This window comes from Athene noctua, chromosome Z (genome assembly GCF_965140245.1).
Source record: "Athene noctua chromosome Z, bAthNoc1.hap1.1, whole genome shotgun sequence".
Lineage (NCBI taxonomy): Eukaryota > Metazoa > Chordata > Aves > Strigiformes > Strigidae > Athene > Athene noctua.
Genome location: NC_134077.1, coordinates 30,277,749 through 30,300,769, shown reverse-complemented (window position 1 = coordinate 30,300,769; position 23,021 = coordinate 30,277,749).

The following is a 23,021-nucleotide window of genomic DNA, read 5'->3' as shown; positions in this document are numbered from 1 at the left end:
AGCCAAGGTTTTGTCAAGATGAGTTTTTATAATTTCCATAGTGGAGACCCCACAGCCTGTCTGGGTTACCTGATCCAGCTCTGCACTATACCTAATGTGATGCTGTCCATAAATTTTCTGAGAGTGTCTTCTGCCTCATGACCAGTTCATTACTGAAGATGTTGTACAATACAGGTTCTATCATGGTACCTCTAGGGTGCTCCCACTTGCAATTGGCTGTCAAGCAGTTGAGTAATTATTGAGCCAATAATGACCCTTTGAGCCTAGTGGGCAAGCTACATTTCAGCCGACCAACAGTCCATTCCTCCAGTCTCTACTTTCTCTGTTTTCAAATGAGAATGCTGTGGAAGATGATGTCAAAAGCCTGACTAAATTTATATCTACTCTCCTCCTGCCCAGAAGACAATGAGGCTGGTCAGATATGGTCCCCACAAAGCCTTACTCAGTGTTCCTGCTTACACTGTGGCCCTTTGCATGTCTGAAAAATAATTACAAGGGACTGTACTCCGTGATCCTCTGTGGTCTGACTCACAATCTCACAGTCTCCAGGTGCTTGATTCCTGCTTCAGTTGCCTGTTGTTGTCTTATTAAGTGTGTTCAAAGTTATTTTTCTAAATACAAATCTGACAACAATGCAATTTTAGAGCAGATTAAGGTGAGATTAACAGAAGATATTGAATCAGACAGTGTATAAGGGAAAGGAAGGTGATCTGCAGGAAGCATTTGAGATTCACCTGCAAGAAAACAAAAAACAGACACAAAGATCCCAGTCTCTTAACATAATGACATGTTACCAAAGGCTAATGATCTTGACACAGACCTAGTCTGTATTCAGTTACTACTCTAGTAATTATTATTTTTCATTATACCCTTGCAAGATTGTCAAACATAATAAAATCTGTCTCTTAATTTTAAGAGTCTTCCTCTTATAAGTTCAGACTGAAAACTAGAAAAAGAAAACTTCTGAAGTTACAGGAAGAACTTGAGACTCATGGTGTGGTTGTTTTTCAGAAAACAGAAGGATGAAGACAAAAATGCATTTAATTTCAGAGAATTTGTCATACATTGAACTTCATTATGGAATTCAGTTTTTCATAATCATAAACAACTATAATTTCCTTATTAGTTTGCAGGGATTGTTTTTTTCTTCTATGGTCCTTTAACTTCACCAGCACGATAGAATCACCTTTATCTGCATTGCACCTACAACCATACTGGAACACAATCTTGAAGAATAATAAGAGAAATGTTATGAAAATTCTTTGACTTATATGCTAAATTCAGACATTTTGCATTCTTTAAGCAGTGAATTTACTGAAAATCATCCTGAGAGGGTTGTAAAGCATGAATGATTTTATGAAAGGCAGTCATGAACAGGAAGCCGTCTCAGGTTGGAAAATTACAAAAACTGGAAAAAAAACCCCAGCATGCTTTCGCACTAGCAAAACTGCAGACTTTTATGAAGCTGTTAAAATAGAGGAAACTCACAGTTAAAAAATATTTAACACTTGGCTGCTTAAAAATTATCAAAGGAAAGCATCTTCAAGCATTTCTCACATCAAATTCATGCCTGTCTAGAAGTTAGTAACAATAAAAATAATTTCTAGGCCACAGAGATTGATTTCTCCTGATAATAACTCATATTATAAAAATCTTTAAGGATTTTTGTTATTTAAATTAAATACAGTGAATTCATGCCAACTGTGAAAAATTGCTCAGGAGTGCAAATACTGACTCCCACATTAATTGTAATATTTAGAGACCACTCAATGGGTAACAAGATTTTGAAAATAAATCTTTGACCACCTTACAGCAATTTATTCTGAAGCTCTGCTGTAGAAAGCAGATGAGTCATTTCTTTTTAGTACTTCACTCCATGGACTAGAAAAAAATCAATAGTCTTAACACCATTAAAAAATTCAGTTTACTATGTGGAAAGCTGTCATGTAATTAAATCTTGAAACACACAAACAGAAGAGAAATCTAAGCACAACTATTAAGAATAGATTTAATTTTTAAAAACTCCCAATGAGCAAGCAAAGACAAAAGGAAAATTGCAAAGAAAACACAAAACTTTTCAGATAATATCATTGAACCTTGAAGATTTTCCATTAGTTCATATGTGAAGATGAATTATGGTATTGTTATTTGTTCACAGTCCATAGTCAGATCCAACAACAGATCACTTGGGGTAGAAGTTTTTACCCAATAATGTAATTCTGTCTCACTGTCATAAGCAAAAAGTGAGAAACAGCAGAATTTAAAAAAATTAATTCCCTCTATCATTTAAGTGTCTGCTAAAATTTTACTTGCTTATTAAGAAATAAATAATTTGGAGTGGTCAGCAAAACAGAATTCCAACTTTTTACTTTTTCAACATATTTATAGATGTTTATCTACAAAGCTTCACAAGCAAATAAAAGTTTTCTGAAAAACTGTTTCCACTTTCCTCCAGAACACAACGACTGCTGAAGATCATGAAAATTAACTGAACTTCAAGGCATTTCTAAATTGAGTAGAGTCACACTGTGCTCATAGTGGTTTCTAGATGCCTTAAGACATTAAACTAAAAACGATACAAACACAAGATTAAAGTGTGTCATTTTGGAGAGCAACTTGTGAAAACGTATTGTTTGCAGCTGGGAAAACATGCTACTGTTTATTAAGGAAATAAAGAGAGTCTCCATCACTAAAGAGAACACTCAGAACTAAAGGAGGTGTTACAGCAACTAAATTTATGGTTGTGAGATTATTTACAAAAGCTATACAAATATTTCAGAGAAATACCTGAAATATCAGATGAAGATTTACAAAGTTAAACTGGAAAAAAATCAAACACAAAACATTTCAAGAAATAAATTGAATTACGAAAAACAGGGAACATTTACATTCTGTAGAAGGCAAGCTATTTTTATAAACTGCCCTTTAGCCCAAATTGTCCACCACTTCTCTTTATTGTACCAATTAAGGTAAAGTGCAATTACAGCTTACACTCTCCCAAAGGCTTTCCCACATCTCTGAATTAAAACTGGGTTACCTGCAATACCCCAAAGTTTTCCAGGCTTGCAGAGATAGGAGAGGATGAGTTAACACTGCAGAAGAGTTTAAGACTTGTCTCAGGACCCAAAGCAGTCAAATCAACAGAGTATGCTTCTGTGAAGAAGTAAAAGAAAAAGAACTTTTTTGCACGAAGTTATGCCATAAATACCATGGGAGTCAATGGAAGAAAGTTTAATGAAATATGGTCTAAGTGTGAACAGAGACAACATCTGTTTTTCTCTTCATGTAATAGTGAACTGAACATACAGCTTAGAAGAACTCAACTAAAAGATATATCTTTTAGTCTTAAGATTTTCTTATTAAGAAAACCATAAAGGAACACAAAATATTAGGATTGTTTCTGCAAAGCAATACAATGGAAAAAAATTATGCTACTACAGAGGCACATCTTGAATATTGTCCTCCTCACCTCAAAAAACATATAGAAGACCAAGTAAATGTTCAGAGGGCAACAGGGTTGATTAAACTAGTCAAGCAACTTCCATATGAAAAGCTTTAAACAACCTAAGACACTTCAGCCTGAAAAAAACCACAACTGAGGGGAATATGTTCTTTGATTCTTCTGATACAAAATAGAAGGGCATTATATTAAGCTAACAGGTACAAGGTTCAAAACAAATAAAAAGTCACACAATACATAGTTCAGCTGTAGAAGTCTTTGATACAAGAGACCATGGTAGTTAAAATTTTACATGGGTTCAAAAATCCCTTTAGATTCAAGTAAAGTAAAGTCAAAAAGTTCAAGGACTTAAAAAAGTTCTTGAGTCAAAAGTCACTGAAAACTGGCAGAGTCATAATTGGCACTGGCCTTCATTCCATCCCTCTTTGTGATTCATAAAGTTTGTCTGCATTACTTCACTTTTTTTCTCAAAATTTTAGAATCTGACATTTTAAAAAAAATGTTTATCCTGTTTCAAAAAAATTCGTGAGCTGAGATTTGCAAAACCTGTATGCATAACTTAATTAACTCCAGTGGACCTATGATATTTGATTCTACCTGTCATTTTAGTCATGAGTGTCAGAAAAATCTTGTGTTCCCTATCACTTCTGACAAATCCTAAGAAAATTTTGTTATTGAGTCAAAATTAAGTTTCAAAATGTCTTTCCATTTTATGCTACTTTGTTAGTGACATCAGTATGGTATTTTGGTTTATATTGTTCAACCAGATTCCAGCAGTCATAGGACCAGTCTCCCATCTGCAAAATCTAACCTGTTGCTTTCAAGTTCACAAACTTATATTTTGTAATGTTTCAAAATGAGGACAGTGACAGATCTGTGCAAGGTTCTGTAGTCACCTGGTTCTTTCACCTTCCTGTTTCATTTCTGAAGAAAAAAAAAAAAAATCAAACCAGAATTTTGTTCTCACTTTCATTTTGCCTTGTACTCAGCGCTAGTGAGGCCACAAAATACTATGTTTAGTTTTGGGCCCCTCACTACAGGGAAGATATTGAGGTGTTTGAGCATGTCAAAAGAAGAACAATGAAGCTGGTGAAGGGTCTAAGAGAGCAAGTCTTAGGAGGACCGTCTGAGGGAGCTGGGGTTGTTTAGTCTGGAGAAAAGGAAACTGAAGGGAGGCCTAAAAGGAGACTGTAGTGAGTTGGGTGTTGGTCTCTTCTAGCAAGTGATGAGAGGAAATGGCCTCAATTGCACCAGGGGAGGTTTAGATTGGATATTAGGAAAAATTTCTTCACTAAAAGGATTGTCAAGCACTGAAACAGGCTTCCCAGGGAAATTGTTGAGTCACCATCCCTAGAGATACTTAAAAGATGTGTAGATCTGGCACTTAAAGGCATAGTTTAGTGGTGGATTTGGTAGTATTAGGTTAATGGTTGGGCTTGATGACCCTAATGGTCTTTTCCAACCTAAATGCTTCTATGGTCCTATGATTCTATGTGAGAGACGAGAAACCAGGCCTGTGAGAAACAAAGACAAACAGCCTGGAAAAGCAAAAGTTGAGGCTGATTGAAGAAATGCCTCAAACACTTGCAAGACAAAACTCTGAGTCAGAGGGTGCATTCTGTGGAGGCCGAAGCTGATAACGCTGCCTGATGTAGCTGGGGGACAGAGCCCTGTGGAGACAGGACGGCTCTCCTCTGGGGCACCTGGGCAAATTTCAAGGGCCATGTGTCCGGTGAATGAACTTTGCTTCATTATCCACAAAATGCATATTAAAGTTAACACCCCTCAATATGCTAACGAGGGCTGTCATGATCATGCTAATGACATCATCCCATGAAACACCTTACCCCTCCCTGTACATGGGATACGTAGGTCTGTGGGTCGACCTAGGGGACGGACCCAAGGAAAGTGGGTATAAATCAAAGGGGAGAAGAAAGGACTCGTTCTCTCCCTCTCTGCCCCTCTCCCTGCCCCCCCGACCGTCTGGAGAAAGCAGTGAAGCGAAGAAGACGAATGCCAGCGAAGAAGACGGCCGCCTCCTGGAACCTTCGCAGGCGTGATCAGAGCAGGATCCCAGATCGGTGATCTGTATTCCCACATTCCCTCTATCTCCCTCTTTTTCTTTTTCTGTTAAGAAATGCAAAGCATATTATATTGCTTGCCACAACTTGCTCTGTACTTAGCCAATTATCATGTGTTCAATTAGTGCATTGTAGGTAGTTAATAAATGCTTGAACTTGGAGACTTGTTGTCCGCTCCAATTGGGGATTTGCGAATCTGAATCACTTGTCCCCCTAATCTGAGCGGGACGTGACATTCTATGAAAGAAGCCCTTAATAACTGATAAGTTCCAACACCAACTGATGATTTTCATCATTCATTACAATCAGTGTGGCTGAGGAGCAGCCTTGCTTTAAGGGGTCCTGGCAGACAACAAGCTGAACATGAGTCAGCAGTGTGCTGCTACAGCAACAAAGTCACACTGGATCCTGGACTGCATCTGCGTCCACTGAAGAGTTACTAGCAGAGATAGAGTTGGGATCATCCCACTCAGTGCCTATCAGGCCACACCTGGAGTACTGTGTCCGGTTCTGATCCCCACATTTCAAAAAAGATTAAGTCAGACGGGAGAGGGTCCAAAGGAGGGCCATGAAGATATCAAAAGGCTACAGAATCTGCACTGTAAGGAAAGTCTGAAGCAGTTATATCTTTTCTCCCTGGAGAAAGTTCAGGGGGACCTCCTCACAGTATTCCAATACTAAAGGACAGCTTCAAAGCGGACAGAAGCTCTCGCTTCACAAGAAGCCACATGGAGAAGACAATGGGTACAAGTTGCACTGGGAGAGGTTTCATCTTGACAGAAGAAAGCATTGTTTCCCAGTGAGAACAGTTATTCACTGGAACAGGCTCCTCAAGGACAAGGTGAAATCCCCATTGCTGGAGATTTTCAAGATGTGATTAGGCAGACTGGTAGATAATCTCATGAAGCCTCTGTTTCCCATAAAAGGCTGGACTGGAAGATCTTTTGAGGTCCCTTCCCACTTGGGATGTTCCATGATTCAAAAACCAATATCGGAAAATGCTTTATTAGACTTCCAGACCTGAATTAGTAACCATTATCTTTTTTCTTTTTTGAATTGAAAAGGAGTTGAAAACGTGTTCCACAGCCAAAAACAATGGGTAATGATTCTGTGCTTCATGATAAAAATTTCTATGCAAACTCTCACAGATTATTTCTAGCATTAGACTGAATTTGGGAAAAAATAACAAAGAATAAAAATTAATATGAATTAAGAAGTAAAAGCAAGCTCAAAGGAATCTAATGTACTTACCAACCAATTACTATAATGAGAATTAATCTTGTAATGATGTAAGCAACTCAAGAAACAAGTCATTGATAGAAAACAAAATTCTAACCTTGTAAATATTATTTCTAAAATAAATGATTACATATTCTGCAAGTCAAAAGTTTTGCTTATTACCTAACATAAATCCTTTACTGTCTATTGATACATGCAAATGAAGGCAAACAATTTATCAAAACTTTCCATGGTTGCAATTTTTAAACATGTTAATTAGAAGTGAACTGCAACCACTCTAAGTCAAAATGTCTCCACTGTTTCAATAAATTAACAAATAATGTTCCAGATTTGACTGAACTCCAGTTTCCTAATCAGTAGGCTTGCTTCAAGGTTGTGTCTAATTTTAAACATGAAAGTGAGCAGCTCAAGCTTTACATGGATATAACATTTCCCTGTTTTCTGAGAAGAAATGATAATGCTAGGCATAAGGTCAGTGTAAACAAATAAATTCTAAGGTGAGACCCAAGTTCCAAGCAATACAACACCATCCATATAATTTTACTTTTTTTGTGTGTTTAATTCTGGTCTTCAAATTTTGATTAGAAGTAGGAAATATTTACTAAAAATAGGGTCCATTATAGGATAATTAGCCAGTCTCTTTGAACTCAAGGACAGTGTTTGAAATCTTGGCTGAACTCTGCCTTTATCTGTCACATACTAAAACTAAGTAAAAAATTATGGAGTGCTCATGTCTAAAAGAAAAATGTTATTATCTTCATCTATCACCTACTAAGAAAGACTAAGTGAATTCACATAAAAAGACAGAGACTTGTTTCATAAACCATAGATTAAGTACTTATATAGCATATCTTGGTGTATGACCTACTTTATGATCCATGCCTTGTCCCATAACAGCTAGAGCTGTTGCTGGAAAGAGAAGGAACTCAGGAATTGATTGGAGACATATAAATTGCTTTAATAAAATGTAAAATAATTTGAGGAAGGTTTCAGTATTCTTGTTAATAACATGGCCAGTGATTAAATTTTATAAAATTTATTTTGTGCATTGCTGACCTTCTTATTATCCTATCATATGAGCCCATGTGGAGTTTGAAACCTAAAAGAAAAAAATTTTCTTTGAACTTTACATTGTTTTACTTCTGTTCTGCCATGACTTTCATATTTTTCCTCTCATCTTATCTACACATTCACAAGTTCCCATTTTCTCTCCCTCAACTTTCTATGACTTTTTTTATTCATTTCATATTAACATGCTTTCTGGGTTTCTTCTAGATGATTGCAGGAACTAAGAAAGAATTTCTTGCCTCCAAAAGAAACCCTATCCATTTCATGAATGGGTAAAGGGATTCTCCTCTACAGTCATAATAGCAAAAATTTTCCTTGTCATTTGCCAGCTGCATATATGCAAATGTATAATATGGAGAACACATCCTGATTTAAAAAATACTGCTTCTCAGAGTGGTAATGATGTGGGTGTTCATAAGGATAATGATTACTGGGAAGCATACAACATTTAAAATAGAATAAAATTCACAAATATCTTCTACATGAAACTGCTCAGCAATTATAAGCAAATTCAGTTTCAAATGGAATGAAAAGCAAACATTGCTAAACTGTGCTCTAGTTAGGAGCAAAAATTTGTGGGGATAAACAATAGGTACCTTCATTAAATAATAATAGTTTTTACTTTCCATAGCGGGTTGGGGTGGTGGTGGTGGTGGTGTTTTTTTTGTGGTTTTGTTTGCTTGTTCGTTTGTTTGTTTTTATAAGAAGAAGGAAGAATAGCAAAAAAATCCCATCTCAGACTACATCTGATTTTAATTTTATGGTTTTATTTACTTAATTTTATACGCAATATGCCATTATGTATTTATTATATATAATCATGTTTGTGCCACAAATAAAATTCTTTTAATTACTTGAATGGATAGCTTTTTCACATTACTTAGTTCCAGAATTACTTTCAGATCTTTATGAAAATATATATTATCTTACAACCTAGAAAAATACTTGAGACTTATTCCAATAAATTTTCATAGTGCATTCATTGCCACTTACACAGTGGTTGTGGAGTTCAGGATATTCGTGCCTCCTCTTTTTTCCTGTACTTGTGCTTTTGCAGGAGTCACACTCAGACAAAGGTAGTTCAATAACTCTACCATTTTTTTCATTGATACGCAGAATTCATGCAAATGTGATTCAGATGTTGTAATGCATCAGACAGAGATCATTGTATTCCATGAGAATGCCTCAGTCAACTTTACTGGGTTTTGGATCAAGTTTTATTTACTTGTCATTTTGATACAGACACCTGCATCTACATTATGTCAAAAGAACACTGACAATTAATTTCATCTACTACTAGCTAGTCTTTGATCAGTGTGGTATAGTATGCTAGCAGCTAGAGAGTGAAAGAGGTATTTGTTTCACATAAAACTAGTAAACTGCAAGGTAGCCCTGCCAAATTTAAGCAAATAAAACACCCTGCTTCTACAGCCAGATTGTTAATTTTGTAAAGCATGATGCTACCAGGAAATAAATAAATAAATAAATAATCAAACAAATAAAGGCAGAAAATCAAAAGATTGTATTTTTGTTATCATTTTGATGAGATTATGCTTCTTTTTTTAAGAAAACTAATGAAATACAAATTGGCAGCCGATGTTGCCCCTTTCTGCTTTACATCAGACATGTCAGAATGTAATGAGGCCTTGTCTAATATGGATTTTGTCACCTTTTCGAAAATGCCAGTATCATTTGCTGTGCATTGTGATAATTTGCCTGGAAACTGTTGTCCATTTCATCAGCTGTTTCTATATCTGCTAGTGTAGACTTTTTTTCACTTTTTTATGGAAAGAGAGGCTTGCAATTGATGCAAGCTGACCAGAGATGTCAGATTACATGGGCAGCTGCATTTTCACCTGACAGCTTTGTGAGCCTTTAAACTGCAAAATTGTTCTTCGTAATTCCTTTTTACATAACACAAACTCAAAGCAGAATAAACTGAGAAAACAGTATCTCCAGGCAGACAAGACATTATAGTGGTTATTAGTGCAAATCTCATGAGAGATCATATTATAGTCTAATGGTGGTGCAAATTACACTGGTCTCATCATTAGCTTTTATGTGGGAGATAAATGAATAGCTACACTCATGTTTTAAATGCCCTCCTTGCTTCGTTTTCAATTTCCTTGAATCACAAATATACATTGATACATGATACATATTTGTACCTCACACTTTTGTTTGGTACATCTTTGACAAAAAGATATCTTAGATTCTCTTTACAGACAAATGTTCTGAACAGGAAGATCTATGTCAGTTAGCACAAATTTCCAGTCAACAGATTTAACATTTCAGCATGGTCTCATGTGTGCCCAGAGCATAAAAAACCTCAAATTCTTTCACTTCTGTTTTTTAGATATTTCCTCTCAAAAAGCTGCAGACATGAGGTTTCTAGAGCATAATCAGTTCTTAGCACCCAGCTCTGAAACTTCTTTAGCTTTCACTACCTCAAGTATCGGGTTCTTACTAGGCATCTTGAACACCCAGTACAGTTTGATAACTGAAGTCCAGCTACCCCAAGTTTGGTATCCACAGATTCTGAAGCATTTTGGTGAGTTCAATACCCTAAACCAGTTTTTGCACTTATTTTTCTCTGTGTGAACTCCCTAGGGATGTTAAGAGTCCAGGGACTGTTGATCAGACTAAACAAAACCAAACCAAATAAGATATCTATCAAAAAATATCTTGAAATGTTGCATTATTTTTTGCTTGATAAATATGCATATTTGCACTTGCTTTTTATCTTGGGAAGGAGAAATAGAAAGATGTTGCTACCTTTCAGTCTTTTTATTCAGCCATGTCAAAGAAATATAGAAAGAGTTTGATGGCATGTATTTAATTAGTAAAATTTTTAACTAGTTCCAGCTGCACATTTCTTACCAAGGAAGACAGGAAAGATAGTATCTTAAACAACTGTAGGCAGGAAGATATTTTGAATACTTAGACACAGCTGATATTTAACATACAGTAAGCTTTAAAGTAATAAATATTGTCCTGTTACTCTGTGCTGTTCTTATGCAATGTCTTTCAGAGCCGAATTTGCACTTTAAATAATAAGGTTTGTGTGCATAAATCCTGAATTTCTTTGAAATGTGCCTCTAAGGAACCATTGGCCTTTTCTATGTAGCTCTGCAACTGTAAAAGATGAGTCAGCCTCAGGGCCTCTCTGAATAAACAGCTTTTATTCAGCCTCCGGGATTGTGGAATGGAATAGGTGTTTTACTGAAATGCAAACAGCTGCCCACTTCTCTTTACTTCAGTTTGCAAACCCTAATTTATTTAAACCAATTGGCATCGGGAGTCTTGATTTCCCCTATGTGGTTTACTTAATATGTTTTTTTGTTAAGCTTCTTATGATGGGAACATTCAACCTGTTTCCTCCAAGAGAATAAACACAGCCAGATTAATCAGAACACATATATCACCAGGGCTCTTTACTCACTCAGCAGCTGAGATGTCCACACCCTTATCCAGCAAGGTACTTCAGCCCCAGTGAAATCACACAGTAATAAGAGGGAAATTATTATGTTTTTCCCATTGTACTTATTTAGTAGATCTCTCCTATCTACCTTCATTACTGTGAACATTGACATGAAGCAACATAAACCACTCTACAAAGCTATGTTCACTTTTTGTATGTTTACTTTTACTTACATTAACATTGGAGTTTTCGTGTCTGCTTTGAATGAAATTCAGTGTTCTGTATTTTACTGTCTCTGGTATAGTGAGGGTACTGTGCTGTCTTAATTTTTATTTTGCTAGATAAATAGTACTGTAGAGAACTATTTCACAAAATTATTCTCATTATTCTTATAATGTAACTTAGAGTTTCACACTGAAACAAGGGGGATTTCTTCTGTATGTTCTGTAATCTGAGGAACAGTCCTCTTTTCCTTACTAAAAAATGAATGTCCAGAAAAGGCTGGACCACATTTCAGGAAATTAAGCAAAGATTCTGAATTAATGTGCTAAATCTATTGAAAATATTATATTCTTTTCCCTATACAAAAAGCTAAATCACAATAAATGGACAGGAATATACTAGATTTTCTCTTAGAAATATCTGGTTTTTAATTGATCCTGAAAATACAAGCAGTTCCTTTGTTTCCTATCTCCCTAAAAGAGAATATGTAAAAATACATACAGCTGTGTTATATTTTGAGTTAAGTCTTCTCCAATTTATTTATATGAGTTTCTGGCTTGTATGAATGGACAAGAAGACTAAAGGCCAGAACGCAGGATGTTTGGCTCTTTAGTAGACTCAAGATATGTCTCATACTGCTGAACAACATATACAATTCTCCAGTTGCTTGAGTTTTTTTGGAAAGGAGAACATCACACCCCAAACAGTTTTGGAAGTTAACAATCGGGATGGAATATGTGCATTACAAAATTCTGCACAACTATTCAGTTTTCATCAAAGCTTCCTTTCCTTCTCTCTGAAGCACAATCTTCCAAGTAAACATCCAGAATTAACAACTCTGAGTTAACAACTGTTTCCCAACTCACTATAAACTTGAAAGCGGAGACATTTAAGGCTTTCACATCATTCTAAGCACTTCATAAGAAAAAACAAACTGGAAAGCTTTACAGAATAACAAAGAGTCCAAGGCTGAGTTTGTGACATTTTCAGGTCTACTGCTGAAGTGCTAAGGCTTAGACAACCAGCCCAAGCCAGAGTTGACCTATAGATTAATCCTGTATATTTCATAACTGGTAACCATTGTGCTAACAGGTATTATACTAAGTTATAACAAACCATCTTTTCTGATGTAAAAGGTGGAAGTGTTGAAGCCTGAGCAACAGGCCCTGAGCCAAAGCTGTTAACTCAGTTTGTAATCATTAGTGAAATATGTCTGGAAGATGTAGCTATCTTGAATGTATATTTATCTTTCTTTGTGTGTGGATAAAATAACAGGGTCGTGGAGACCAGTGTCTGTCACTGTGGTCTGATGTGAGACCTTGCGCATAATCCAATTAGAGAAGCAGAGGAACTCCCTGAGCTTCTCCCTTGAGCCCTGGCCAGGCTCTGGGGGAATCTAATGTGAGAGTGAAACCAGATATTTCCACTCAAAACAAAGATGCCAGCTCTTCTGGCTTGCTGATTTTGGGGTATATAAAGCTGGACCTGCTCACAGCGACTTTGGAATCCTCACCTATGGGTGGACGCACCGTGTGGGATTTCCCACTGGCCGGGACAGGCTCCCCAAACCCTCGCTGTAACCGGGGCTGCCCAGACACTGCGGGTCTGGGTGAGGGTACCGGATGCAAGTGGAGATGGATCTTTCCTAATCACTATTCTCTTTCTCAGGTAGTAATGCTTTCATGCATTACCCTGTATCTTCCTATTTGTTTAAGTGCGCAATTCTGTCTTTTCTTACTGTATGTTTTCTGATTTATTCTGTATTATTATTTAGTTACTTCTAGTAAAATACGCCTGCTCTTTTCACTCTGATGACTGAGTTTAACTGGTGTCCCTAATCAGCAAAACAACTGCTGATACAATTGAGGCTTTGTTAGTGCCATGAATGGATGATTGCCACACTCTCATTTGTGATATGCAAATTCTTTGAGAATTATGAGCCTCTACAGGTTGAAAATATAGTACAGATATCATGTATTGTGAAAAAAATCAAAATACATATATCCAGTGTCAAACTGAGTTTTAGATACAACCTTTACAATTAAACTAGCCTTGGTTTGGCAACCACAGAAGATAACATAGAATCACAGAATCATTGAGGTTGGAAAAGACCTTGAAGATCATCTAGTCCAATAATTAACCAAACACTTACAGTTCCCAACTAAACCATATCCCTCAGCACTATGTCGACCCAACTCTTAAACACCTCCAGGGATTGGGACTCTACCACTGCCCTGGACAGCCCATTCCAACGCCTAAGAACCCCTTCTGGAAAAAAATACTTCCTAATATCCAGTCTAAACCTTCCCTGGCACAATTTGAGGCCATTGCCTCTTGTCCCATCACTTGTTAGTTGGTTAAAGAGACTCATCCCCAGCTCTCTGCACCCTCCTTTCAGGTAGCTGTAGAGGGTGATAAGGTCTGCCTTCAGCCTCCTCTTCTCCAGACTAAACACCCCCAGTTCCCTCAGCTGCTCCTCACAGGACATCTGCTGTGGGAAACGGTGTCAAAGGCCTTTCTAAAGTCAAGGTAGACAACATCCACAGCCTTTCCCTCATCCAATAAGCAGGTCGCTCTGTCATAGAAGGAGATCAGGTTTGTCAAGCAGGACCTGCCTTTCATAAACCCATGCTGACTGGGCCTGAGCATCTGGTTGTCCCGCATGTGTTGTATGATGGCACTCAGGATGAGTTCCTCCATCAGCTGCTAGGGCATCAAAGTCAAGCTGACAGGCCTGTAATTTCCCGGATCATCCTTTCAACCCTTCTTATAGATGGGCATCACACTGGCCAATTTCCAATCAGTCGGGACCTCCCCGTTCAGCCAGGACTGCTGGTAAATGATGGAAAGTGGCCTGGCGAGCACCCAGCCAGCTCCTTCAGCACTCTCGGGTGTATCCTATCTTGTCCCATGGATCTGTGTGTGTCTGTGTGATTCAGGATATCACTGAATGTCTCCTCCTGGATTGGGGAGGCGTGTTTCTCCCAGTCTCTGTCTTCTGGCTGAGGAGGCTGGATTCCCTCAGTACAACTAATCTTGTTATTAAAGACTGAGGAAAAAAGGCATTAAGCAACTCAGCCTTTTCCTTATCACTTGTTACCATGTTTCCTCTTGTGTCTAGCAGGGGATGGAGGCTCTCCCTGGTCTTTCTTTTGCTACTGACATATAGAAACATTTCTTCTTGTCCTTGACTGCTGAAGCCAGATTAAATTCTAGCTGTGCTTTAGACCTCCTGATTTCTGCCCTGCATAGCCTCATAGCCTCTTTGTAATGACGGTGTGTGGCTAGCTCCTTCTTCCAAAGGCTGTAAACTCTCTTTTTTTCTCCCTGAGTTGCAGCCAAAGTTCCCTGTTTAGCCAGGGTGGTCTTTTGTCGCCAGCTTCTCTTAGAACACCATGGGACTGCCTGCTCCTGAGCCATTAACACTTCCTTCTTAAAGAGTGCCCAGACTTCCTGGGCCCCTATACCCTCCAGGACCATCTCCCAAGGGATCCTGTCAAGTAGCTGCCTAAACAAGACAACGTCGGCCCTTTGGACATCCAGGATGTCAGTTCTGCTGCCCCCTCTCCTGGCATCCCTAAGAATAGAGAACTCTATTATTATTTCATGATCTCTGTGCCCTAGTCGGCCTCCAGCTGCCACATCCTCCACCAGTCCTTCTCTGTTCACAAAGAGGAGATTCAGCAGGGCATGTTCTCCAGACAGTTCACCCACCAGCTGTGTCAGGATATTATCTTCCACACATTCCAGGAATCTCTGGGACTGGTCCCGCTCTGCTGTGTTGTATTTCCAGTAGATGTCTGGGAAGTTAAAGTCCCCCACAAGAACAAGGACAAGAGATCATGAAATTTCTCCTAAGTACCAACAGAATATTTCATCCACCTCTCTGTCCTGGTTGGGTGGCCTATAGTAGACTCTTACTACAACATCTGCCCTGTTGGCCTTGCCCTTGATTCTAATGCAAAGACACTCCACCCTGTCTTCACTACACTTGTACTCAAAGCAATCATAACAGCCCCTAACATACAGCACCACCTCACCGGCTCTCCTTCCCTGTCTCTCCCTTCTAAAGAGCTTGTAGCCATCAACTGGCACACTCCAGTCATGGGAGACATCCCACCCTGTTTCTGTAATAGCCACGACATCATAGTTTTTCTGTTGCATCATGGCTTCAAGCTCCTCCTGTTTGTTACCCATGCTGTGTGCATTGGTATACATGCACTTCAGATGGGCTGATGTCCCCAGCACCTTTTTTCATTTAGAGGTCCTAATTGCAGCCTGAGTTTTCACAGGTGTTACCACAGCTACTGATGAATCAATATCCCTTGCATCTTTCTTGTGCTGCATTTCTCCATCCACTGCCTCACTGAGATGTCAGGGTGAGATCATCCTGGCACATCATCCCACAAACTCTGGTAATCTTCCTGGGGCTTACATCTGGGCATTTCAGTTTTGTCCCCTTCCCCCTTCAAATCTAGTTTAAAACTCTGTCAATCAGCCCAGCTAACTCCTGCCCCAAGATCCTTTTCCCCCTCTGGGACAGCTGCAACCCACCCCTTGCCAAAAGTTCTGGTGTCCTGTATACTAACCTATAATTGAAAAACCCAAAGCCTTGCTGGTAACACCAGTCTCAGAGCCACAAGTTCATCTGTTGAGATCTGTAATCTTCCTCATCCATCTCCGCAACTGAAGGGATGGGGGAGAACATGATTTGTGCCCCTGACCCCTTAATCACTTTCCCCAAGGCACTGAAATCTCTCTTCATTGATTTAGGACTTCTCCTGGTAATATTATCACTACCTACCTGCAAAACCAAGAGACGGTAGTAGTCTTTGGGTCTCACAGGAGTGGGGAATTTTACTGTGAGATCCTTTATTGAGACCCCAGGGAGGCAACAGTCTTCCCTATGAAGTGGGTCCGGTCTGTGTATTGGGCCTTTGACACCCCTCAGAATGGAGTCACTACGGTGACCCTTCTGGGGTTCTTTTTAGAAATGGTTTTAATACCTGGTCTAGGGTGACCCAGCCTTGGTGGGCCTTTATCTTCCTCCTTATCTGGCTCATATTCTTCATCTTTCTCTGCTTCATTCACAAGTTCCATTGCCCCATATCTGTTGTGAAGGGGCACCATGGAAGGTGAGAGAAGTCAGGAGAGGATTTTCCTGTCTCCCTGAGCAGGGATCTGTTTCCAGTCTCCCTCATCTCATAGGTCCCCTCCTTCTGCCTTGTAACAAGAGGGTGAGGGATTGCCTGGCTCTTTCGGAGCTTCCATTCTCTCTTATTGTTTCAAGGGTTCTAAGGTGTTACTCCACCAACCAATTTCCCTTTCACACTCCCTAACACTTCTTAATTTTTCAACCTCTTCTCCAAATTCCACCACCAGGCTGAGCAGGTCATCAAGCTGATTGCAGCACACGTGGGTGTTGTTACTTCTGCCCTCCAGCAGGACTGACAGGCTCAGGCACTCCCTGCAGCCCAGGACCTGGACTGCTGCATGTCTGCATCACGACGTTCTTTCTGTTGGTGGTTTTGTCCCGAGTGGAGACCACAGCTCAATCTACTCATGGAGGATGATGAGATGACAACTAGCTAAAATAAGCTCTAGAGCCAGGAGAGGGACTATGCCCTGTCTGTACACCTTACCTGCATGTGCTGCACTGCGCAAACTGCAGCGCAAACTGACATGCCATGCCCTTCTGTCATGACACACCCTGTTTGCCCGTCCTGGTCGCTGCACTCTTGGTCACTCACACTCCCTAGGGGATGCTCTTGTATATGAGGGGCATTGGGCATTGTCACTCTAGTGGCGATAGATATGCCATGGGGACTTTAAGTACCTCTTCTTGAAATGAGCAGCATTTTATTTTACTCAAATGGGGTTTATCTCTCTTTAAGAGTGGGAAGAAATAAAAAAAAAAAACAAAACCAAGAAAAGTAGAAATGACATGCATGATTATAATTTTGGAAATACAAATGGCTGTCATAAACCAAAAGCTATGTACGATCCATACAATCTACCTGAAAACACACTTCTGTATGCCAGGTTATGAAGTAGTTCATAAAATTAAAAAAAAATAATTGGAAATGTTTAGCCCACCATCTCCTAGACACTGTTGAGTTAGTGTGTGATCTTCATAGTAAGTATGTGTTACAGCATAAGAAAACTGTGACTGCAGTGTAATGTTTTTGCAGATCTGTTGTTCAGATCCAGATTTTTTTTAAGACTTACAATACACTTTAATTTAAATATTTCAGTGAAAATTAGACACAACTGAAGATTTAAGAAGCTGGGCCTTAATATCTGAAACACTTTTTTCTCCCTTTTCTTTCTTCTTTCTTTTGGGGGCATAGATCTAAAATTAAATCCTCTTCTGCCATACAAAGTCATGAAGAGGCCAACAAACTGTGAATTTAATACAGTTCAGCTGTTCACAGTTAATAAGATAATGGAATATATAAAGTGACCATATGCCCTTGCAAGGAGTGAAACCAAATGTGCAGAGTTTCTTCATATACTGTGCCCAAGATATGTATGTATGTGTGTGTGTGCGTGTGTGAGAGAGAGAGAGAGAAAGGGAAACGGGCCAAAGAGTGCTAGGCTAATCTTTCCCTTCATAATATTCATCGTTACCACCAGGTAATTCAGTGACTTAGTTCCTTATCTAGATTCTGTAGGACAATTAGAACACCTCATTTTTTAATCTCTTTTTTCAAAATTACCAGTTTCCAATGCCATTTGCCTTAGCAAAAATGTCTGGAAGACAATTTACCTTCAGAGCAAGTAGTATGGCCAGATATCAAGGTTATTTTTTCAACTTAGTTTAATTGTGCTCCAGGATGTGAATTTGTCTTTAAATTGCTGATGCTGCTGTAGTAGATACGGGGGGGAAAGAAAAAGACTTTGTTGCACTATTAAGTATGTACAGCCTCAAAAAATATATTAAACCAAGTTTCATTTATCTCTACCTTCTGTTCAGACAGAATTTGAAAAGACTGCATGTCTTCTTAACAAACTCAGAAAACATTACTAGTGGTCTGTTTTCTTTCAGATTGATGTTGTTTAAAGCCAAAGAAATCTTCTTACAACTGAGCTCATTCACAGGCATACACACTCTAATCCATTGCTTTCAGAGTATTTTCATATATCTAAAGAATATAATATATGACGCAAGCCACTAAGATACTTCAGATTCACCAGAACAGCTCTTCTGTGTAAGGCCCATCATCAGAAATACTATTTTATTTGTCTTTACTGAAAGCCTTTGAATAAATGAACAAGTCACCTTTGAAGAGACTTGTTCACTTACCTTGCACAAAGCAGTCTCCTTTCCCATGCTAGTAGAGAGTTCCATGTGAACAAAGATTAAATTACTACAGGCATTATTCTTTCTGTTTACTTGGAAAAACTGTTGCATGTAATTACATGAACATGAGTAGGTGAAAATGAGTAAGTTTTTCTCAGGTTCAACTTAAAAAATTTTACTCACTCTAGTAAGAATTTATTAGAAATTATGAGGCAATACCATATTCTTAGTCTCTATGTCACAGCCTGGTAGAACCTTTTTTGGATAGATTGGCTGACATTGCAATTATATTGCAATAGATTTTGTAAATGTCTCCATTAAAGAACATGTTAGACCCTCTCCCAGTAGACTGTAATGAATAATATGGTTCATAGTGCTTGTAACTCTACAGATGTATATGACAATGCTGAGATTAGTGTTATGTATGCTTAGGAATCATGATAATTTACAGTGATACTCACCCTAAGACAACCTAAAAAAGATGATACAGGGGTTACAGTAGTGACATATGAGAGGGAAAACATATTTTTCTAGAAGTGACTGCTGTTCAGTCTTGTCCCCCCCCCTCTTCCCTATGGTGTATTTTTGCCCTATTCCTTTCTGGGAGTTGATCCTTCAAACAAGTAATTAAAAAAAAAAAAATCTTTTAATTATCATATATTTTATTCAGGCAGAAATAGGCTGTGCTTTCTATTAAATTGTTCTGACTACAAAAAATGTCTACTTCCTTATAATATTTGTGGTGGTCAGAAAAAAATATAAACAAGGATAAAGACTAAAGCCAGAATGCCGAGTGTCATAGATTTGATTGATTGAAACAGCTCAATCCTCTTGCAAAGCATTAATGAAGACTGTAAATAAACCTGGATGCAGAAAGCTGTTTCAATCAAAAATCAAGGTGTAAAAAACAACATTAAGAAGAAAATTATTAAGAAAATTAAATACATTTTTGTAGAAACATGAAAACAAAGAAGTTTAATGCAATTTAAACCCCAAATTAATATTCCATACAGTTCTCTTTTAATAAGACATTGCCATTACTTAACCTGCTGTATTAATGTGAGAATCTGAATGGTTTAGTGCAGAAAAAATTACTGCCAAATGGAAAGGAGTGGAGAAGAGCTATACGTATGACAAAAGCTCATTTAAAAAATATTTAACACATAAATATAAGAGATATACATACTCTCTTAACACATAAGAGAGTGCACACATAGGTAGAACTAGATTGGGAATGAACTGATATATAGTTCAAGGATGAACAGTCAGAGCCATAAGAAGTTGCACACAAAAAACAACCACAATAAGTAATACTAAGATAATGCTTGAGTTAAAATATGCAAAAACTTAAATTGTGAGTTCAATTTTGACTTAGCTTCTTGATTCTCTTTTACAGCCTATAACATACTCCAATAATCTTTGCAATTGACTTTTTTTTTTTATTATTCTCATTATCTATAAATGTTTTGCTTGATCTCAAATGAATATATTGAACAAATTTAAGTCAATCAGAAATATATTTTAGAATTATTGTTGGGCTTGGTTTGTCTTCTCAGCTGAAAACTTAGTCATTCACAGAGCTCCAAGAAACAGGTTCAGTCAATCCAGATACTCAAAGAATTGCTTTTAGATTGACACAATGCAGTTCTCTACACTGGAGTAGTTCTTCATTCCTTGTGTGTGATGAGAACTTAGATTTCTTCTAGGGAAATTGAATGCACAGCTGCTTTCAATATTTTTAACTCCAAGAAGAAATTTTTTCTATTTTTGCTTTTTCGCCCACAATTACGACACAACTGTACAACTCTGTTAAGAAGTGCTGCATATTTAAGTGGCTAATGCAAAAAGCAGATGTGTTTCCAAAGTGTTAAAATTGGAGGTATTTCTGCAAGAATAACTTCAGTTTGTGGTCCAAGTATTGTCTTTTCATGCTGCAAAACCCGCCCATTTGGCCATTCCTGCATTTCTTGAAGATATGAATCTCAGGATATAGAGTGTTTCTTAAAATAAATAGAAACATTTTTCAAAAAAATAATAAGTGAGATTTTAAAGAAATAAAGCCTGGTAAACTTCACAATTTTGGTTATTCTGTAGTATCACATACTGATGAATAAGGGGATAAAAATTTACATACATGTGTGGCTTCCTGGGTTTTACCTGCATGTTATTATTTAATCAGTTACAGTGTTAGATTGTACTTTCCTCTCACCACAAAAATGAAGAAGGAGGCAGGCTTCTGAGAAAGATTATATACCAAAAATCTCAGCAGCTAGGACATCTGTCACTATCACCCCCTTGAAGTTAGTTCTCTAAAATTCCATGGCAGCATTTTGCAGGTCCCAACCCATGGAAAGTGAGACATGAAGAAACACAAATTTAGCTGTGCCTGCAACCCGGGCAACAGGAGGGAACTCCAAACAGCTGCCTGGCAACCCGTTGTAGGTTACAGGGCCCAAAAAACGTGCTCACTCACTCTCAGCATGAAGGAAAACCTTTTTCTCCCCATCATGATAGAGCTTGGCTTGCGACAACCCCCCAGGTCCAACAGGGCCCCATGGGGAAGGGGAAGGGATATTGGACTGCAAGTGGTGGTACCCAGGCTGACCTGTGTTCTGGTAAACAAAAAAATGAAGATGTGCTGGGGTCCAGATGGCATTATCTCATTGCTGCTTGCTGGCTTGCACCTTCCACAGAATTGCTCACCCTGCGGTTGGCAATCCCTGTTCATCTCTGTCTGGCACCAACTGAGCTTGGCTTTCAAAGAGGCTCTATTCTGAAAAAGTAGTTCAGAGTTTTAAAAGAAATTAGACGTTATTTTCTGGACTATATTGGGTGAATGTTGGTTAGTTCAATGATTAGATCAAAGCTGGAGTCTTTGGAAACCTTTGTAATCTATTACTGAGCTTATATATTTTTTAAAAAATGTCTGCTTCGTATCATAACAGAAAGTTGTATTATATTTTACGTTTTTTTTTTCCCCAAAAGCTTTGCAAAAATAACACAAGCTCTTCCATCAGTTTAGCAGTTATCTTTTTTGAAAATGAATCAGCCTTTGATTTATTTAATGTTAATCTAAACCTGTGTTGTGGCCAGAAATGGTGTAAACCTTCAATGGATTTATTCATAATACATGCTCAGACACATTTTACCATCTCTTCAGACTAAATATTAATGCTTTAAATAATACCAAGATATAAAACTGTTGGAAACCAAACATAAGGAAAGCACTGACAAGGATTTGCTGAGACAGGAATATGTTAAATAAACAAAGAGCAAAATCTGTGAGAGAAGAATTATGTGTCATAATACCAGCTGGGAAAGAAGAGATAACAAATTCAGTGCTGATATAAGTAAAGGGCAAGAACTGATGATATATGTAAGGATAAAATGAGAACACAACTAGTCTTCACCAGAAGAAAGCTGGTGGGGTCTCAAGTGAGTTGGGGGGGATCAGGGGAGAAGACTACCTTTGTTACTCTTCTGATCACACTGTGAGCTAAAATAACCAACCCAACAGAGAATGTTTCATTTTCTTTCTCACTTTTCAGGTTAGTTTTCTCTTCTTTTGTGGGCTGAAAGTAATTATTATGTGAACAGACAAGTGCCATAGAGAGGGTAAAGTAAGGTGGGCAGGTAGGAGAGAAGGAAATAGATCATGCATCTTTCAATGGAGAAGAGCTAAGTTAGCACAAGTCATCTTATGAAAATATACCATCAGGGATTTGCTCACAAAAGCTCCCCACAGAAGAGCCCATCTACTTCTGACATGGCTTGACCAAGGAAGGGCAGGATTTGCACAAACATGCATGTGCTTGAATTTTAAAAATTAGAGAATTCTATATTCTGAAGATTTTTCCTTTTAATAGTGGTAAACAGTCTTCTGAAGGCAATAACAAATTCTGAGGTCAATCTGAAGCATGAGCGTTTTTGTCCTTTAAGAGGAACACAGCCATTTGTACATTATCAAAGATTGTTGCAAATAAAATACACTAGTGTTAATATTAAAAACCTTGTAAATACTACCACTTCTTTTAAACATTAATATAGTACTTACTAGGAGCTGGGCAAACTGGTTCCAAATATTTTAACAGGCTCACACCTGAAACCAGAGCCTATGTGATAGCTGGATAGCACTGATCTCTGAAGAAGCATCTTTACAAACTCCAGAGCTCTTCTTGGACTAGCTTTACTTAAGCTTTCTCAGACTAGTCTTAGCTATTAACTCAT